A 21,143-nucleotide genomic window follows, 5' to 3' on the forward strand; every position below is an offset into this window, starting at 1 on the left:
TGCTCCCTTTTTTCTGCACAGCCGGCCTAGTACTTACGGCTCCAGCTGTACTTAAAGCGACAGAGCCCAATTTCTCTGTCGCTGACTTCGGTCCGGAGCCCCAGCGAAGCAGGCTGCCAGCGGGCTCTTTAACGCCCAGAGCAGGTAGACAAAGAGCTACCGCAGCCTTTACGATTTTCAGTGGCCTCTGCGGCCTCTGTAGCCGGAAGGTGTGGAGGTAGTAGGGGGTTGAGGTCCTCGACCTCCACCTGGGCTGCTCCTGAGTTAACCCCTTGAATGCCAGCAGGGGTCTGGTGGGCGGCTTGCCTCGCGCTACTAAGGTCGAAGGGGGCGTGAGCTGCTGAGCATTTCCAGGTCTCCGGGGCAGGAAGCCAAGGAGGTGAACCCGTGGTTAGGGTTGAAGAGGCCTGGGCAGAGCCTCCCCATAGAGTGATCCTTCCTAGCCCACTCCCCATCACTTACTAGGATTTTACAAATTACTCAAAATTGGCGTACTGAATGCATACATTCATCCTTGAAACAAGGTGAAGGTCAGAGGAGGCTCCATATTGCTTGAGGTTGGCTCTGGACCGTTATACCAGGGGTGGGATAAGATAATGTGACCTCTCTCCAATACCCGTAAGGGGTGGGGAGAAAACAGATTTCTGGTATTCTGCGGACTACTACAGAAGAGGTAGGAGGTGTGCTGGCTGCGTTAGTGGCTATGCGGGCAGGTTGGGGGTGGCGCGTGCAGTTCACAGTTCCCAAGCTAGGGTCTGCGCCTTTATCCAGGAAGCATTTTCAGAGGGCAGACTACTAAGGTTAAAGACACCTGTCTTTAACCCTTTAACCGAAGGCATGAAAAACAGTGGGGTGGGTGGCAGGGCTCAAACTTTGGGACTCTTCTGCCCTCAGGTCCCAGCAGTGACACCTTACTTTTAAGTCAAAGAAAAAAAGAGTGCTACATAGGGCAGGCGACTGCTCCCAACCTGTGGGTTTCTCGACCCCTCTGTGGTCCAACGACCCTTTCTTTCACAAGGATTGCCCAAGACCATCAGAAAGCACGGATATTTACATTGCGATTCAAAACAGTAGCAAAAGTATATTTATGAAAGAGCAATGAAAATAATTGTATGGTTGGAGGTCACCACAATATGACCTAAAGGGTCATGCTAAAGGGTCCCATCCTTGGGAAGGCTGACTGTGCTAGAGGACCCCTGCTCCCTCCAGTCCTCGAGCTTGAAAGGAAGAGGCTCTATGGTTGTGTCTCCAGCCAGAGGTGAACCTAGCAAGCTAGGAAGACTGCATTTGAGAAGTGGATGAATTGAATCTGCAGTTTTTCCTGTAAAAGCGCCACGAGGAGGCCAACAAAATGGCTCAAGTGGTATTGCCAAGCTCAGAACACGCTCAATTCCCTGGGTGGCCAAAGCAGAAGGAGAGAACACACTCCTGAAAATGGTGCTCTGGCATCCACACATAAAGGCCATGACGCGCACACACCCGCACAAACACATGTGCACACATGAGCACACATACACACACAAAATAAATCAATACAGATTTTACAAACTTAGAACACTTCTCATGTACTGAACTAAGATGGCCGTGGACCACAAAGTAGTGTCATCTGGAGTCTGGACAGCACCATGGGACTGAGCCTTCTCTGTCCTCTTGGACCTCATAGCATTTGCTTTAGATTTAGCTTTCACAAGTGTTAGGGAGCAACAGAGACTGACATTTCTAGAGCCTGCCTCCTTTTGACCTTGGCTAAGGTCTGATGGGCTTTGGGTTTTCCCCTTAAAGCCTTCCTCCCCCCCCCACACACACACACACATACCTGTGACTGCCCCAGGGCACTGACCTGGGGCTACAGCTCTAAGGAATGAGTCCCAGTTCTGGAGGAGGAAGGGGGCTTATACCAAAGGTATACCATTGTTGAGTTCTACAAAAACACTTAGAGATCTGAAGAGAGGGGGAGGCTGCAGTAATCCTGGCACCTATCTTTCAGACTACCCCCTAGCACGGTGAGACAAGAAGATTGTATTACATATTCCAAGGTGTCTGGTGGGTAAGACTTGGGAAAGATGCACTAGCCAGCTTTGCAGGAAGTAAACGCAAGGCAACTGGTCTCTCTAATATGATCTTCTGCCACAGTGCAGAACTAGTATTGCTGGACCTATCCCTGGTCCTGGCTCCCTATCCTTGTTCTGTCCTGGGTTCCCCTTCCTCATAACCTCAGGGAGAGAATCCCAGAAGGGTCTGTCCCCACCGCTGTGTTGGAGCTGGCCTGGGTCATCTGGAGAACAAATTACAGCACCATGAGGGACTCTCTTTAACCCCAGCCAGCATGGATCCTGAATAAAATGGCTGTGTCAGCCAGAAGAATGCCATCCTCAGGGGATATTGTTCTCCAAATCTAGCTGTAGGCTTTCCATAAAGGTTTTTTTCTTTCCTTTGTGGCTTTCTGGTCAGAGCTGGAGGGAGGATCTGAGGAAGGGTAAGGGATGGGAGTTTACTCAGAGGCATGGTGTGTGTGTGTGTGTGTGTGTCTGTGTGTGTGTGCAGTCTGTGTGTGCAGAGACCACAGGGCCTTATAGTCTCCCTTATACCGGCAGCTTGTCTACCCAACCTCTGACTCCAGTTACATCTTGCCCCACCAAAGGGACTAGGGGACCAGGCCATAATGTGAACGAGTCTTGGCCAGCAGCTTAGCCACAAGGAAAGGCTCTCAGCTTCCTGGTCCTTGTTAAGAGGGTTCCAGGTTTGAGGATCTCCTCCCCAAAATGGTTTTCTGAGCTGCCAGATTTCAGCAGACCAGGAGACTCCCTCCCTGAAGGGGAAGCTGCACCTTGTGGAGTTCCTAGTTTTTTTGTGTAGGCTTGAGTTGGCTTTTACAGGGCAAGAAGCAGGGCCCAAGAGGCAGTCACTACTTAAATAAATAGCATGCAAATTAGCACTTGCTATTTTCAGCCCACAGGTCAGGGCACTTTGGTAATTGGACTGCAGCTGAAAGAGGAATGCTGTCTGGGGCTTTGTCAAGTCAGAAAAACAGCCTCCCTGTCAATGGGCCTACTCAGGTGCTTAAAGAGGCCCTGGCCTTGCCCATCGTGGAGGTGTGACAGAATGGGGGTGATACTGTAGTCCTGGCTACAGAGGAGAGAGACATGTAGGGGTGACTCTGCAGGCTGCTTTCTGAGAGAAGGGAAGACACCTGCTGAGAGGGAGCACAGGGGGGGGGGGGGGGGTGTACCAGGCACTTTTCCAGAAAGAACTGCCAGCCAACAAGGGTAAGAGGAAAAAGGCCTGTGTGTGTCAGATAGACACCCTCTGTGCTCCCTTGGCACTTCTCCTCGGAGATCCCTCAGGAGCTATGACCTCATTTATCTCCCATGCCAGCGCCATCAGACTGCCTCTTTACAAGGGGAAACTGAGGTTTGGAAAGACTGGAAAACGTTCAAAGCAGAGCATACGTCCCCATGTGCATGAGTCCTTTAGCGGACTACTGAGGATGGTTTATGTTCTCCGTCCCTGCCTCACGATCCTGAAGGTCCTCCAGTGCATGTCTAGGCCCTTTTGGACAACGGCTCCTTTTCAGCAAAGGTGCCTAATAGAGGTTTTGAGTTGCATCCCTGACAACAACTTTAAAGATTGGTATGATTGGTTAGAATGGGGCAAGCAAAAAAAAACCCCCAAAAAACAAAAAACCAAAACCACTGGCCAGGTAGTTTGGCATGCTTTGCATTCTAAGGTCACTTGGCTTCGAATTCCTGGCGGGCCAGTGTCACCTATCTGGGGCCTGACCTCATACCTGCTTGCCTTGGTGAGTCCTGTGAGCATACTGAGTCGCTGAGTAGACACTTCTGCTTTGTCCCTTGAGCTGCCTGGTTGCTTCTTTCTCACCAACTCTGAGGCTACGGAACTTCTCAAATGGAAACCCCCCTGCTCCTCCACAGGTCCTCAGATAACACCCTCCAGTCCTGTGGGTGGCCAGGCACAGAGACTACTCCATACACTTGAGCTAAGCTGGTAACAGCTTTCTCCCCCACCCTTTCATTTGTTTGAGACAGAGTTTTCACTGTGCATATAGCTCTGACTGGCTCAGAACTTTCAAGTCTCCCGTCTCGGCCTCCTAAGTATGTACAGCCACTGGGAGTATCTTGGCAGTGACAGGCATAAAGTGAAGTGATTTTTAAAAAGAGAGAAAGAATTAAACAACAACAACAATAACAAAATGGCTGGACAGGGAAAGGAGAGAGAAAGGATTTGGGCGAGGGAACGCAATAAGTGAACCCTTTCTCCCACACTGTTAGGAAATTTTCTGGCTACATCCCTAATCCTGCTTCAAAGACCTACCTCAGACTGCTCAGTGACTTCTAAATCTTGATGAATTCATTTGGTTTTGTTCGACCTTGAGAGAAATGTTTAGAAAAATGGTTTCCAGCTTCTTTTCTCAAAGAACCTAGTGATCTAAGACCCGGTAGCTAACATTATACTTTCTTCAGATCATTCATGGTCAGGAGGGTTGAGAGGGGCCTAAGGTAATCTAAAATCTACCCACAGGTGTTGCCACGATGATATCACTCCTAGGTCAGGAATCACCAGTGAATTGCTTGACCTATTGGCAATGTCTGAGGTCTATTGTAGTTCTTAGAATGAGTTTTTCTTCTCTCTCAATGTCCCACCCTGCCTCCAGGCCCTTCTGGGAGGCGGTGCCAGGGTGCCTGGACCAGATCCAACTCAGAAATCAGAGCTGAAAAGACTTGAAAGGTCATCATGGCCAGCCACAGGCCCTCCTACAGATGCGGCCCATAACAGGTACATGATGTGTGGGGAATTCCTATGCACACAAGTCTCTTGGTTCCTAGACTAGGGTTTCTGCAGACAGTGGTTATCAACTCTGGCCAGCTCCCTCCATAGGGCCAGCATGGGACTCATATTGAAAGGTATGGAAGATCAGGCTGTGGACTGGTTTGAATGGGGGCATTGAGAGTCAGCAGATGCACACGCACGGAGAGTTCCAAAGCCAGTCTCTAGTCCCAGCTGAGATTTCCCTAGGCTGGCAAAGGAGCCAGCTGAAGGAAGGGGCCCTGCACCCAGCTGTGTTACTGCTCAGCAAATATTTATATAACCTTTGCCAAGCCCCGCCTTTCCCACCACCCCAGCAGTTGGGAACAGGAGAGAAGTGAGCCTCAACAGCTTTTTCATGGTAAGCTAGCATGGTAAGGCCTCACTTGCCATCCCTGCAGAGAGGCAGAGGATGCTGGGGAGGGAGGAGGAAGGACAGTGGGAGAGGTTGCTGCTCTAGCAAGTGCCTGATGAGCTGGGGTGGGGGGTGAGAGATGTGCAGGAGGGCGTCACTGGGTAAATTCCAGTGTGTGTATGACCATGCGTGTGTACTGGACATGTATCATTTAACTTGGTCCTAAACCCCCTCATGCTCTGCCTCTACTGTATTACTGCAGAGGTCTCCTGTCACACTTTCTGGTGTCTCTGGGGTCCCTGAGGTCCCTGTGCATCACCCCTTCCCTGAAGTCCTCCAGTGGCTTTCCCTCATCATGGCCCACCACCCGGCCCCTAGCTAACGCCTGACCTCATTTCTGACCACGCTGCCCTCTGTTTACTTTGCGTCAGCCGCACTGACCTCCTTCTGGCTCCCTGGCCATATATTTACTCTTGCCTTGGGGCCTTTGCACATCGCTCTGCTCTTCTGTTTGTTGGAGCAAAGAAAGCTTTCCTGATCGCCCTACAACATCATCTGGCCTACACCCACTGCTCACCGCTCGACCTTGCTCTTCCTTATAGCGCAGCATTATTTCAGGTTATATTTTAATGTTTGTGTATTTGCTTGCCATTTCATTCTGTATGAGCCAATGTTTTCCTCTCCTGTACCCACCCCACCGTGGCTCCCATGCAGCAGATACCCTATCAGGTATACACTGACTGCATAAACAAATATCATGAAGTTGGCATTGGCACCATCCCCATCCCGCTCTTTAGAGTGAAGCAAAAACAGACGAGGTAACATCCCAGGGCAGTAGGAAATAGCAAACTGAAAATGAAATTGAACTGAAAATGAAAATGAACTGAAAATGAATGTTCCCTAGACTTGTCACTCTGCTTCCCAAGAAAAGGGAGCTTATGGTAGGTGCTGGTGAAGGTGTGCTGGTGAGCTGAATAGCCTCCCAGAGGGCAGTGGGGACTTTGGGTGGAGAGCACACATGGGAGTGCTTTGCCCCGGGCTGACTCCAGAAAGCAGGGACATCTGGAGAAAGTTCACTTCATGGAACCACTAGCTCTCCCCAGGGCCCTTCTTCCAAAGCTCATTATGGGTTGGAAAGGGAAATGACAGCCAGCTAAATCCTGTCCCTCGCCTAATAACCTTCAGTGGAACATCAGTGACCCTGGGGACCCCTGCTGCTAGCAGCCCTCTGGCCCCATGTATGGCCACACGTGTGGCCATGTGTATGTAGTGTTAGTCCTGAACTGCCCCTTGCCTTCAGACCTACAGTGTCTGAGAATGGAGTCAGGTGGGGCAGTGGAGAAAGCCTGAGGCAGGAAGCATAGGAGCAGTGAGAAGAGGAGCTGAAGGAGTGTGAAGAGCCAGGATGGGTGGGAGCTGGGTCTCTGTCTCCAGGCTGCTGGTACCACACAGGAAGGGGAAGAACTCAGAGCCCTTGAATACAAACCCGACAGGGGAGAAGCAAGGGCTGCCACATTCCACTTGTTCTTCCTGTTTTAGATCAAGTGCAAAATCATTCACTTCCTCCTGGAAGTCCCTCTTCCTCTCTGACACTGCTTATGTGGTTGCCCTGTAAAGACTTGTGAATAGGTGGCTGTGCATCCTCAGGCGACCTTGCACACACATTGCTTCTATGTCCAGCCACCTCTCGCTAGCGCTTAGATGCCCCCTCCCACACCTGGGTATGCACTGAGCTTCTGCTCTATCTGTGGCACATGCTCTGATGGCGTCCTCTCAGACCCTCTCTCCATGAGCCTGCCACCTATATTCAGTGAGTGTCTATCCATTCCTGACATAGCCACATGCATTGGAGCTCTCTTTTCTGCTTTGCTTTTCAAATCCAGACTTCTATGCATCTCTTGGTGCCTGCACCTCTGTCAACAGGAACTCGAAGCAAGAATAACGGTCTTTGGCCTCTTTGGTGCACCCTCCTGAAGAGAGAGGTTGGTGGGTAAACCTCCTAGTTGGTCTGCTGGTCTTTCTTCAGCTGCAGTGAATGGTCCTTTGCTGCCTGGCCAGAGACATCTGATAGCCCAGGGGCCTGAGCTGGCCCCTCGGGAATACCCTGGGACAGCTAAGTCTTTGAGTGGGGAGTCAAACAAGGACAGACATTCAGAAGCTTGGGTTGCTCATTTTGCCTGGCCCAGAGCTCCCAGCTGTGGCCACTTTGTGGCTCCCCAAAGTGAGGAAGATGGAGAGGTTGTTTAGGGGCATGCCAGAAGGGTCTCTGGGTGTTCGGCAGCAGGGCCTGAGAACCCAAGCTGCTGACAGGAGAAGCCATGGTCTCTGTCTTGGGAAAGCAGCTGCCTCAGTGGAAGGCCTGTGACCCCTCCTGTGACATGTTCCCAGGTTTTAGGAAAACAAGATACACATAGCAAGGCAGTGGTAGACTGGAATGGGAGCTGGGGGGGGGGGGTCTGGGCTTTGCGCTGGTTCTGCCACTGTGAAGCTAGGGAATCCCACCATCCAGTTAGGCCAAGTTCCCGTTTCTTAGCTTGTAAATCAAGGTAAAGAATATCGAATTCATACTGTTGTTAAGATTAAATGAGATAATTCCATGTTAATGTTTCATAAGCTGTTCCTTTACAATTGTCAAGGAATCATAAAAGCACAAATTACCGTAGTATAAAGTATGCACTCGAGGGTTGGAACAGCCCAGAGTCAGATAGCAATCCCACTGTAACGAAGGGAAATTAAGGAAGGCTCCCCGAGGAGAGGGGGTTTTGAAATGATAAGTGTGGCAAACAAGCACTGCCACCTCAGCAGGAAAATTCTATTTCAAAGATGGCTTGTGTTGCTTTGGAGTTCTAGAAAGTCAAACATGAGAAGGGGGATAAACATTTACCGAGCGTCTAGTGTATACCACGTACCTTACATATACTGAACACCTACTGCATACCAGGTACCTTATATACATTGTGCTCTTTGCCTTCCAACAATAATCCTAGTCCCATATTGTCGTTTATCCTTAGAACAAACAACTCTCCTTGAAGCCTCAGAGGTGAGATCTGACCCAACCTATCAAACTTCCAAATGTGTGCTCTTTTGGCGATCTCAGCTTTCAGGCACAGGGAAGCCCAGCTGGCTTACCACCAAACATATGGGTTGGGGAATAAAGGAGGAGGCTGGCAGTTAAAGAGGAGAGACAAATGGACCGGGAGACAGGTGGGCGGGGCTGGTAGAGCAGAGCCATACCCATCTCAACAGCTTTCTTCGATGCCTATCCTCCCTGATTGTCAGCCAAATTGCACGTCATCACACCCAGTGAAAACTCAGCAGCTCAATTGTAGGTTACTAGGACACCCGGGCGGGGGGGGGGGGGGGGGGGACTCCCAAGTCAGCATCTGTTGCTATGGAAACACAAGCATGCATCCAGCAGCCCCTCTGGAATACCTGGCTTACTCCAGGTTTTGAGAAACACTGCGTAAGACACACATAACTCTGCAGACAGAGAATGGCCCACTTTTGTGTTTTGAGAATTAAGTGGAATTTTGAGAGCCAAGGGCTCTCTGAAATTAGCCCCTTCTATTCTGATTCTACACACTCCCTCCGCTGATTCTACACACTCCCTCCGTCCATCCCTTCTTACTTTTCTTTAGTGGTGTCTGTGTCTCACTGCTCTCCTCTCCCCACTGACCTCATACATGCACCTGACACAGTTGCAGGCACCTATGTCTGGGACCCAGCCAGAACAGGTTCAAAGAGCTGCAGCTGGTATCTCCAGGAGCTGCTACATTCAATAATGAGTGGGAGCTGAAGGAGAAACAGCCACACTTCTTTGACCCATGTAGGGTCACTAACCGCTTAGAAATCTCTACGCCTCAGGTGCCCATGGCAACAACCTGTGCACACCCTATGCATCCCCATGCAATCTGTGCCTTAGATCTGCTCACTCCACAGGTGCTTACCTGTATGCCTTGGTGTGTCACCTAAGATACAGGGCCATGCTGGAAAATCTTCAGTGTGCCGGCGTTAAAATGTAGGACATTTTTAAAAAAGATTTTATTTATTTTATATATGTGAGTACACTGTTGCTGCCTTCAGACACACCAGGACAGACTAGAAGAGGGCATCAGATCCCATTACAGATGGTTGTGAGCTACCATGTGGTTGCTGGGAATTGAACTCAGGACCTCTGGAAGAATGGTCAGTGCTCTTAATCGCTGAGCCATCTCTCCATGGTTAGTTCCAATGGGGGTGGGTTCCTGATAAAGCAGGAGTTAAGCCCTCTCTCTCACTTATGTCCTCTCTCTCACTTATGTTCTCTTGACCCTCTACTTCCCCCACAGAAGGTCCTTAGCACACTAGCCCTTCAGTCTTGGACTCCCATCTCCCAGAAATATAATAAATCAATCTCTGTTCTTCATAAATGACCTCTTTGTGGTATGGTGTTAAAGTAGCACACAGGGAACTAAGATACCAGCCCAAACCACCCTTCCCGTGTAAGCAATGTTTGAGTGAGCCAGGTCACGATGGGGAAAAGGCCAGAGTCACCCCATAACCTGAGCATGATGAGCTTAGTCCTTAGATTGTTCTTTGTAAATTTATTCTATTTTTAATTGTGCATGTGTGTATATGTTTATGTACATGAGGTGCAAGGGCCCTCTGAGACCAGAAGAAGATGTCAGAATCCCTGGAGCTGGACTTAAAAGTAGGTGTGAGCCACCCTGATGCAGGTGCTAGGAATTGAACTCAGATCCTCTGGAAGAGTGGCAGACACCCAGCCCCTGAGCCATCTCTCCTTTCCTACAATTAACTTAGTTCTGTGCATAGCTACATGCTGTACTCATGACGCTGCGCTCATGACCCAGATCCCAAGCCACATGTGGGTCCCATTTGCCAACGGAGAACATCGCAGGCGTAAGTGAAAAGGGTCAGAATAAGTTCTCACTCCCAGTGAAGCCCACAAACATCATTTTCAGCATGAAGGCAAACACACACTTGGAAATACAGTGTTCCCATTATTTAGGACATGTGTGTGACATCTTAGGCCTGTCACTGCGTTGATGTCTGTCACCACATGACTGGTGATGGCTTGCATACACAGAATCCCTATGATACCTAAAGTAAACATAGTAACAAATGAATTTCATTCTCACGTCTTAGGAGACAGAGGCACGGTGGTCCACAGTCTTCAGCTGGGATAGCAAAAGAGGAGGCAGAGAATGCAGCGACCACACCTAGCTGGGAAGAAGACCCAGCAGTATGGCTGTGTGCTTTCAGCCACGCCACTGCTCTGACAGCTCTGATGTCCCCATGTTGGTAAGCCTGATCTTAAAAGCCCATCTAACTAACTGCATGCCTGGGGGACAGCGCTGAAATGCAGTGAGAGCAGTCTTCCAAAGAGAACCCAAGGCCTAATTCCAGTGTGTCAGTCACCAAGTTAAAGTAACTTCACTTTGGCTTGGGTTTTGTGGGATACTCTGTAACCTCAGAACTTGGAGAGGGAGAAGGGATGATTATGAGTTTAAGGACACGTGGCTTATTTGGTAAAGTTCCCACTGCATGAGTGTGAGGACCTGGGTTTGAATTCCAAGCATCCATATAAAAGCCAGGCATGGCAGTATGCACCTATAACGCCAGCACTGGGTCTCAATGATGCAGGTCTAGCTCAATCTGTGAGCTCCAGGGTCAGTGAGAGAGAGACCTTGTACATACTCTCTCTCTCTCTCTCTCTCTCTCTCTCTCTCTCTCTCACACACACACACACACACACACACACACACACACAGACACACACACACACAGACACACACACACACACACACCGAATATGTACAAAGAGTTCTAATGCAGACTGGGCCAGGCTGGACAGCATAATGTCAAAAAAAGTGGGGAGGGGAGTCTAGGGAGGTGGGTTGAAAGTTTAGAGCACTTGCGGCTCTTGCAGAGAGCCCAGTTTCGATTCCCAGCACCCACAGGGTGATTCACAACTGTGGTGGTCTGAGTGAGAATGACCCCTTAGTTCCCAGTTGGTGGAACTGTTTGGGAAGGATTAGGAGAGAGGTGTGGCCTGGTTGAAGGAGGCGTGGCACTGGGGCAAGCTTTGAGGCTTCAAAAGTCCATGCCATTTCCCAGTTAGCTCTCTTGGCCATGTGCTTGTGGATCAAAATGTGAGCTCTCAGCTACTGTTCCAGTGCCCTGCCTGCCTGCCTGCCTGCCTGCCCGCCCACCTTCCACCATGCTCCCTCTCATGATGGTCATGGACTCTAACCCCCTGGCACCAGGATCCCCAAATTAAATGCTTTCTTTTGTAAGTTGTCATGGTCATTGCATTTGATCACAGCAATCAAAAGGTAACCAACACAGAAACCATTTGTACCTCCAGTTCTAGAGGATCTAACACCCTCTGGCCTCTGTGGGCATCAGGCATGCTTGGGGTATATTACATACATCACTAATGCATACATACATGCAGGCAAAATATTCATAAAGTAAAATGAATACATCTTTAAAATTTTTCAAAAATAAGAGGAAGGAAGGGGAAAGAAGGGAAGGAGGGAGAGAGAAAGGAAAAGAAGTAACTTTAAAAAATAATTTGGGTCCCCCCCGCCCCACAGGGTTTTTTTTGTGTGTGTGTGTGTGTGTAGCCCTGGCTATTCCTGGAACTTGCTTTGTAGACTAGAATAGCCTCAAACTCAAAAGATTTGCTGCTTCTGCCTCCTAAATGATCGGATTAAAGGTGTGCACATTAGCCTGGCTAAAACTCTTTTAGAGTTGCTGTTTATTTTGAGTCAGGGTCTCACTGTACAGCCCTGGATCACCTGGAACTCACTATGTAGATCAGGTTGGCCTTGAACTCAGAGAGATCCACCTGCCTATGCCTCCCAGGCGATTTAATTTCATTTTTATAAACACACAAACTAAGACTCAGAGAGGTTAAGTGACTTGCTTAGTACCACACAGCAAACTAGAGATGTTTAGTATTGAACTCCAGATCTTAGAGTAGCCCACTGCTCCTTCCCATGCAGAGAATGGGAATATACCATATGCCAAGTGCATATGGATCTGCAGACCAGCACTGAAATTGTTTGGTGCTGTCCCAAAGAGGTGACAACCATTATCTACTTCAGCTGCACATCCTTTCTTCCTTTCTTTCTTTCTTTCTTTCTTTTTTTTTTTTTTTTTTTTTTTTTTTTGTAGACACAGAAAGTATCTACCTTACCTTTTATTTAGTTATTTACTCATTTTTACTACACTTTTTTTTTTTTTTTTTTGGTTTTTCGAGACAGGGTTTCTCTGTATAGCCCTGGCTGTCCTGGAACTCACTTTGTAGACCAGGCTGGCCTCGAACTCAGAAATCCGCCTGCCTCTGCCTCCCGAGTGCTGGGATTAAAGGCGTGCGCCACCACGCCCGGCTCATTTTTACTACACTTTTATGGTTTCAATATGAAATGTTCCCATAGGCTCACGTGTTTGAACATTTGATCCCCCAACATCATTTGGGAGGGTGTGGAACCTTTAGGAGGAGAAGTCTTGCTGGAGGAAGGACCTTGGAGGTCCTCAAGGTCACTGGAGGTGGACCTTGAGGTTTTATAGCTTGGCTCACTTCCTGTCTGCTCTCTGCTTCCTGACAGTGGATGTGGTTTGATCTGTCACCTCATGGCCCTGTCACCCTGCCTCCCTGCTGTGATGAACAGTACCTCTTCAAACTGTGAGCGAAAGTAAATGCCTCCTCCTTTAAGTGACTTCTCCTTAGATGTTTGACCACAGTGAAGAGAAATGTGTATGGGGATAGAACCCAAGGTCCCCACAGGTGCTCCACCTCTGAGCTACATCCCTAGCCCTGCTTCCCTTTTAGCTCCTCCCCCACGCACACACCCTGCATATTCATTGGCCAATGACAGAGCTGGCCCTGCTGCCTACCAGAGGGAGGCCTAGAGACTAGCAGGGGGTGGGGGTGGGGAGAATAGAAGGCAAAGGCACCACAAGATCGTGGGCAGCTCTTCCCTGTCCAACCGCACTCAGCAAGCTCTCTTTGGGAAAACTGCAAACCCAGTGCCCATGCATGGTTCTCCCTGGCAGAGCTGGATGGGCATCTTGGGGCCTGACAGTCAGGTGTGAGCTAAGTTAGAGAGCAGTGATGGGGTTCTCAGGGAGCAGAGGCGGGGCACTGTGCTCTGAGATTAGAGGTGTCTCTTTAAGACTTGAGCTCAGTGCCTCTGGGATAAAGAGCCAGTCTGGGAGAAGGCAGGGGCCCACAGTTTATTTTATTTGACATTTTTCAACGCCAGGACACTTTAGAGCCAAAGAGGAAACGAATCCCATCTGTTGCTGAGCCCCCAAGAGAAGTTCAAGAGGACAGGCTAGGGAGAGAAAGGAGGGGAAGGGGGAGAAAGCAAAAAGCTGGAACATTTAGCCACACACGGTGCACGGACACCACCTGGAAGAGCCCCCACACTCCCTCTGTGTTTACCCACAGCTCCCTCAAGATGGAGACTGCTGATGCTGCCTACTGCTCTCTGGCCCTTGGTGTAGGTTGTACTATGGCTGTCCAGCTAAGGATGCAGATGACACACCTCTGTGATATAAACAGCACACCCTGGAGTTGTGGGGGTTGGCAGGCTTGTGGATGCTTTGGCCTGCTACCTCCCATGAGTTAATACCACAGAGTTCACACACAGCCCACCCAGACCAGCCCTGACACAGACAGACATGGAGACATAAGTCACAACCACACCCCGGGGGAGCGGAGAAGGGGTGGGGGTGGGGTGGGGTGGGGTGGGTGGGGTGGGGTAAGGAGACTCTGACTTCCTGTCCCAGCACCTGAGTCTGCCTCTGGCCTGGACTCCCTCCAGTCTGTCTCTGGATGCTAAGGATGGGGAGGACAGATGGCCCCGAGACTTTTAACTTCATACTTAGATTAAATTCCAGTCCCCACTATTTTTAGAAAAACAAATTCCTTTTGTCTTTTCAAAGGGTAAAAATGTCCCAAGCTGTCCTCTCTGACAGTCTGCAGGGCTGTGGGTTGAATATCTGCCCCGCAGGACTGCTTCTGCTGTCAAGTCAGCAATCAGTATAGGTGCCAGCTTTAAGAGGCTTGCTGACAGCTTGAGAACTTCCATGGGAGGGGAAGGGGCCACCAAAACAGGAGCGGTTGGGAAGACTGGCTCACTTTAGAAGGCACTGACATTAGGTGGGGACGTATGTTCTCTTTCTTTTCTCTTTTCTTTCTTTATCTTTTTTTTGTCTATAGAGTAGCTGACCAATCACTCATTAACAACTTGCTGACATATTTAGATGTTCTCATCTAAATATGAGATTTTAACACTCATCTCATTTTCCCCAGACAATACTATTTGAATTAATCAGCTGGAGTGATTATAAAGCTGAGTCCAGCTAAATATTAAGAACTTTGTCTTAAGCGCTAATACCATGGAAAAGGCAACCGCTTCAAAACTTTGGGAGAACGTTTTGGAAAATGTGGTTTCCCGGGGTGGCAGTCTACTCTGGGGTAGACCTAGAGGCTTGGGATTTCATTTTCTTTCTTAAAATTAGCTCTAAAACTCTTAGAAGAAAACACAGGAGAATAACTATAGGCCCTTGCATTTATCAGTGGTTTCTTGGATGTGATCCCCAAAGCACAGGCAATGGAGAGGAAAAAAAGAAAATCAGATACGCTAGAGTTCTTCAAAGCAAAACCTTCAGCGGGTGTAATGGTGTGTACCTAGCGTTCCAGCTGCTAAGGAGGCCAAGGAAAGAGGATTGCTTAAGGCCAGGACTTCTAAAACATCCTAGAAAACAGTGAGACCCCACCCAGTCTGCTACACCATGCACACACGCACGCACACATGCACACACGCACGCACGCGCACTCAGAACCAGGCATGGCGCTGTGAAGCTGCAGTTCCAGCACCTGAGTAGCTGAGATATGAGGAGCTTGAGTTTGAGGCCAGTCTGGGTTATTTAATAAGACCTTGGCACAAATCAAAACAAGAACAAAACCACCTGAAGCCAAAACAATTCCTGTGTGTGCACATCAAACCACATTACCAAGAAAAAAGAAGGGTAACCCACAGAAGGGTAGAAAATATTTGCAAATCATATACACAATCAAAGATTAGTACCCAAAATATATTTTAAAAAAACTTCTAAGAGCAAAATCCAAATAATCGAACTTTTTAAAGGGCAAAGGGTTTGAGTAGATATTTCTAGAGAGAAAAGCTCTAAAGGGTAAATAATCGCTTAAAGACATCACTGCTCCTTAGGGAAGTGCAAACCAAAACCATCATGGGATATCTTCTCTCCTTTATTAGACAGGCTATTATTTAAAAAAATATACTGTTGGAGAATGTGGAGAGAAGGCAATTCTCACATGATGATGAAGGAGACGAAAACTAGGGCAGGCATCCCAGAGAACAGCATGCTGGATCCTCAAACAATTATAGAGAGTATAGACCCGTCCTACTGGGTAGACTGCATACACTCCTGTAGTCACACCTTTATGGTCACAATTAAGGACAGCCAGGGCCCCGAATCAACCTGTGTGTCCACTGATGGACGGATGAGAAAGAAAACGCGATACACATCGTGAAGGAATGTTATTCGACCATAAAGAGAACGCAATTGTGCCCCTTCCGTCACGGGGATGAATATGGAGAACTCTGTGTTGGCTGCAGTCAGTAAGGCATAGAAGGTGATTAAGTCAGGTGCCACTCATATGTGGAAGCTGGTCTTCTTAGGAAGAGGGAGGAGGGTGGCAGGAAGGAGGGCGGAAGCTACTGGAACTATGGGGTCAGGGAGGTTGACGAGCAAAGAAGTACAGTTGGGACTGAAGAGTAACTTTTTAAACAAGATTATCTTATTCTTAATAGTGTGTGTGTGTGTGTGTGTGTGTGTGTCTGTCTGTCTGTCTATCATACATGCACATGAGTGCAGGTGCCCAAGGAAGCCAGGGCATGGGATCCCTCTGAAGCTGAGTTATAGTGGTTGTGAGCCACCTAACACGGGTACTAGGAAGCCAACTGGGGTCCTCTGTAAGAGCAGCAAGCACTATTAACCACGGAGCCATCACGCCAGTCCCAAGTAACTTTTACTATTCTATGGTATTACTCAAGTATGAGAAATGCCTTCTAATACTCTGTGGCGGACGGCAATTAATTGTATACTTCAAAATAGCTGGTAGAGAGGATTTTTCATGTTTCCGACACAGAAAAATGATGTCTTCGTTGATGGACTTGTCTATTACTTGATCTGACCACTTCGTATACTTTTATTGAAATATGTATAATTATTTTCTTCAAAACAACAAACACCAGGTGTGGCAATGCATGACTGTGATCTAGCACTTAGGAGGTAGAGGCAGGAGAATCAGGAATTCAAAGTCATTTTCAGCTACATCGTGTGTTCAATCCCACCCCATGTTGTATGGCCTCATTCTGCTTCAAAAACCAGAACTAAACAACATAAAACGCCAACTAACCCCCCCCCAACAACCAAAACAAAAACTATATTTGAAAAAAAAAACCACAATGCAACCCCACTGATGGATTTTAAGTGTTTCATAGAGGTCGTGTGCTGGAAGCTTGGGGAGGTGGTAGATCGTTTAGGAAGCAGAACCTAGTTTAATGCCTTAGATCATTAGGAGTGTGCCCTTAAAGGCTAGGAGACCTTGTTCTTATTCACAGGGCCACTGGCTTCACCAAGCTCCCCCGCCCCCCATGATGTACTTACTACATTGTCATGGACCTCAAAGCAACAGAGACTACTGTCCATGCACTGAAACCCTCAAGACTCTGACCCCAAACTTTCCTATTTTCAAACCACCTAACTCAAGCATTCTGCTACAGTAACAGAAAGCTGCCTAACACAATGGGGATGGCGACTTTTTCTTAAACCAGAAATGGATAAGCAGTGAGACTTCAGAGTACGAAGAACTGGTGGCAATGGAAAATGGTCCCAACTCAACAGAAAACAGCATAGTGGTTCCCCAAGAGAGGACACATACAACAGCAATTCCATGTGACCAGCAATTCCTCTCTATGTGCACGCCAGAAAGAACTAAAAGCAAGGACTCAAACAGGTATGTATACAACACGGTCCATAGTAACCCAATGTAGGTTCCTTAACCTAGGCTTCCTGAATCTAAAATGTGGCTTAAAAACAAACAAACAAACCCAAAACTAAAACCAAAACCAAAAACAAAACAAAACCAGAACATCACACTCCAGGGAATGTTATTCAGTCATGAAAAAGGAAATTCGGACACATCCTACAATATGAATGAGCTTTGATAATGTTATGCTAGGTTACATAGATCATAAAAAGACACTTGCATAAGTTTCCTAGACTAGTCCAAACCACAGAGTTAAACTTGTACATGGTAGGTGCCAGGGGCAAGAGTGTAGCAGGAAGGAAAGCCACTGTTGAATGGAGTATGGAGTTTCAGCTTGGTCACCTGAAATGCAGTGGAGGTGGGTGGTGGTGACCAGGGACCACAATGTGAATGTATTTAGTGCCACCGAACTTCATTTAAATCTATCTCTTCTAGAACAGTGGCTCTTTGCACACGTCACTAATTTCCAAACTTTTTTGTTTTGTTTTGTTTTTTTGAGACAGGGTTTCTCTGTGTAGCCCTGGCTGTCCTGGAACTCACTTTGTAGACCAGGCTGGCCTCGAACTCAGAAATCCGCCTGCCTCTGCCTCCCGAGTGCTGGGATTAAAGGCGTGCGCCACCAACGCCCGGCCCCAAACTTATTTTTAAGCATGTGACTCCTTTGGTGCCAGGGTCCAAGTCTCTCTCCAATTTACTGTGCTCACTTGTTTGAAGAATGTGCATGTCCGGTTTGCTGAGTGACAAGCCAGGAAGTCACCTGCTGATAGATAGGGCCAGGACAGTTGCCTTGTGGAAGCTGAACACAGCTGGGGGGCACTTGTCAGAGAACAGTCCCCATGTGACAACTGAGAAAGGGTGAGAGTCACTGCTGCCCACTGTGGCTCACGTGGACAGTCCGAGGCAAATTGTGTCACCCACGAGGGGGTGGGAGGGAGGGACAGAGGCTCAGAAACCAGCTACACTGCTCAGGTGGGCCAGCCCTGGAGGTCCCTGGGAAGTGGACATTTAAATGGCTGTAGGTCCCAACTGATAGGTGGATGGGGAGTGTCACCATGTGGGTAGGAAGGGCCCAATCCATCTTATGAACTGGAAAAACAATTTTCTTAGGAAAGTGACTTTAAAATAAAAGATTTATTTATTTACTTTATGTATGTGAGTACACTATAACTGTACAGAGGGTTGTGAGCGTTCATGTGGTTGTTGGGAATTCGATTTTTAGGACCTCTGCTTGCTTTGGTCAACTCCACTCATTTAGTCCCTGCTTGCTGTGGCCCGAAGATTTATTTATTATTATACATAAGTATACTGTAGCTGACTTCAGACGCACCAGAAGAGGGTGTCAGATCTCAATATCGGTGGTTGTGATCCACCATGTGGTTGCTGGGATTTGAACTCAGGACCTTTGGAAGAGCAGTCAGTGCTCTTACCCACTGAGCTATCTTACCAGCCCAGGAAAGTGACTTTTAAAAAAGAAAACTTGTATGCATGCTTTGCCTGCATGTATTTCTATGCATCATATGCACATCTGCTGCTGGAGACCAGAAGAGGGCATCAGATCCCTTGGGAATGGAGTTGCAGGTGGGAATGGGGTGCCACGTAGGTGCTGAGACTTGAACTCAGGTCCTCGGGAAGAGCAGCTAGTGCCCTTAGCAACAGAGCCATCTCTCTTGTTCATTTTTATAAATGATAAAATCTGGCTGAGAACCACAGTGGGGATGAGAATATGAATAGAAACCAAGGAGGGCAGCTCAGGTTTGCAGGGACACCTAAGGATTTTCTGGAATCGAGAGAGCATTTCCTGCTTTAATGTAAACGTGTAGTCTGAAAACATAAACTGAGGAGCAATGAGCTGCATTGAAGTCACTGCACATAGTGAGCTGATTTCTTTCAATGCTGGCTTCCTAAGCACATTTAGGATGGTGTGGTGGTTTGGATAGGAATGGCCCCATAGACTCCTATGTTTGAATGCTTGGCCCATAAGGAGTGGCACAATTAAGGGGTGTGGCCTTGTTAGAGGAAGTATGTTACCATGGAGGTGGGCTTTAAAGTCTCCTATGCTCAAGACAGGCCCAGTGTGGCACACAGCTTCCTGAGGCCAGCAGATCAAGATGTAGAACTCTTAGCTTCTTCCTTCTCCAGCACCATGTCTGCCTGCATGCCCCCATGCTTCCTGCCATGACAATGCCAATACCTATCGGAACTGTGAGCAAGCCCCAATTAAATGTCCTTTATAAGAATTGCTGTGGTCACTGTGTCTCTTCACAGCAATAGAAGCTCTAGCTATGCCTTCTGTTTATGGTCCTAGACAAGTACTCAGAGACAGAATACTTAAAACTAGGGTGCAAAGTTATCAGTAACTGAAAACTGACCATAAAAGACACATACGGAATGGCATTGCAAACAGTATCACAATTTGTAGCCTCATTTACTTTGTAAATATCATCGTGATGTTTATCCTATGTTCTCTGTAGGACTCCAGGCTTCCCTGGCCCAGCTGCAGGGTGAGCAGAGACGGCCGTTTCTCATTCCTGTCGCTCCTGAGGACTTTGTTTTGACTTAATCAAGGGCACACACACACTATTAGGAGGAAAGAATAAATGGTGGAGGCTGTGCGTGAGGCGGGCAAAGGCAAGAGCTCTCCTTTCCTTTTGTCCTCGTAGCCTTCTATGCCCCACACCTCATCATGTTCCCAGCGTTAGTCAGGGGCCACTAGATCTGTCCTCACTGCTGATTCTGGAGGAATGGGGACCTATACAGGCCGTATACTCCTGTACAGTCTCTGAGGGGAAGGCTGTGTCCATTGGTTAGTCCAGGACTCTAACAGTCTGAACAGCTAAACCAGTGAGCAACTATGCTGAGCCAGGAATTATACTAAGAAACATATAAGGAATTATACATATACAACCCTTTTTAATCTTCAAAATGGACCACAGATCGTCCTGTAGTTATCTGCATTCAGCAGATAGGCAGATTAAAGTCTGGAGGTTAACTAACTAGCTCAAGCTCAGACAGCTAGTTAATTATAGAAATCCTGCTACTTTAGTCAGAGCAGGTCTCTCCATGCAGGGCTCCTGTGCCTTGGTACTTGGTACTTTGGGAACATTAGTGGGGTTGTAAGAATGCTGATGTACCTGGAGGGTGAGGGTCCTAGAATTCCCTAGCACAGATGCCACAGTCCTGAGCCCTCAGCCCCAAAGGCTCTACACTATCCGGCTGGCACATCAAGGGACAGGGACTTGATGCTTCGGCACTGGCACTTGCCAGGGCGTATGGTCTGTTTGGAACAGCTTCTCCACCACCTTGGCTCTCCCTTTTCCCCATCCCAGGCATCTGACCACAGCAGCAGCTGGGCTCTGACTACAGCAGACCTCTCTATCCCAGCTCCAGGCTGGCGGATCTGAGCGTGAGGTCGGGCTGCCCCTGGGACCCTACAGGCAGTAAACAAGTCATGGATGCGTCAGTTGTTTTGCTCCAGAGCAGCCTCATCAGCTGGACAGACCCTGACCAGACCTGCCAAGTTTATCCCCCTGGGTGGGCTGTGGGCTGGGAGTGGCGGATGGCCTGGAACTCAGCGCAGTCTTTCCGTGCCCTTGAAGCTCAAGGGCTTTATTGGGAGCAGTGATCTCTGGCAGGCTGGTTTTAGATACCTGAGGGATAGGGAAAGGGCTGCAGTGGCTTTTCAGGGGATCTTAGGCTTTACAGGAGACCCCAGAAAACCGTAAGTGAAGAACAGAAGTGACAGGTCTGCTGAGAGATACACCAAAGAAGTTTCCAGAACCTTGCAGCACTCTGGACTCAGGGCTTGAAAAAGTTGGCCAGGACACCCCAAACCCCAACAATTCAAACGCTTCCTGTCCTCTTTTCACTTCC

At 48.3% G+C, this 21,143-nt stretch overlaps 1 protein-coding gene and 1 long non-coding RNA gene across 3 annotated transcripts in view; one reads left to right on the forward strand and one right to left on the reverse strand.

The window, feature by feature from the left end:
• Positions 1-21,143, reverse strand: part of Nav1 (neuron navigator 1) — a 252,030-nt gene that overhangs the window by 75,139 nt on the left and 155,748 nt on the right. The gene's annotated exons all lie outside the window — the stretch shown is intronic.
• Positions 28-20,204, forward strand: LOC110300105 (uncharacterized). The gene is made up of 5 exons (XR_015047821.1): positions 28-144; positions 4,673-4,794; positions 10,325-10,480; positions 16,846-17,240; positions 19,745-20,204. It is a non-coding gene; the product is annotated as an uncharacterized LOC110300105 (long non-coding RNA).

This window comes from Mus caroli, unplaced genomic scaffold (assembly GCF_978045245.1).
Source record: "Mus caroli unplaced genomic scaffold, Mus_caroli_1 scaffold_1, whole genome shotgun sequence".
In the NCBI taxonomy this organism is placed as follows: Eukaryota; Metazoa; Chordata; class Mammalia; order Rodentia; family Muridae; genus Mus; species Mus caroli.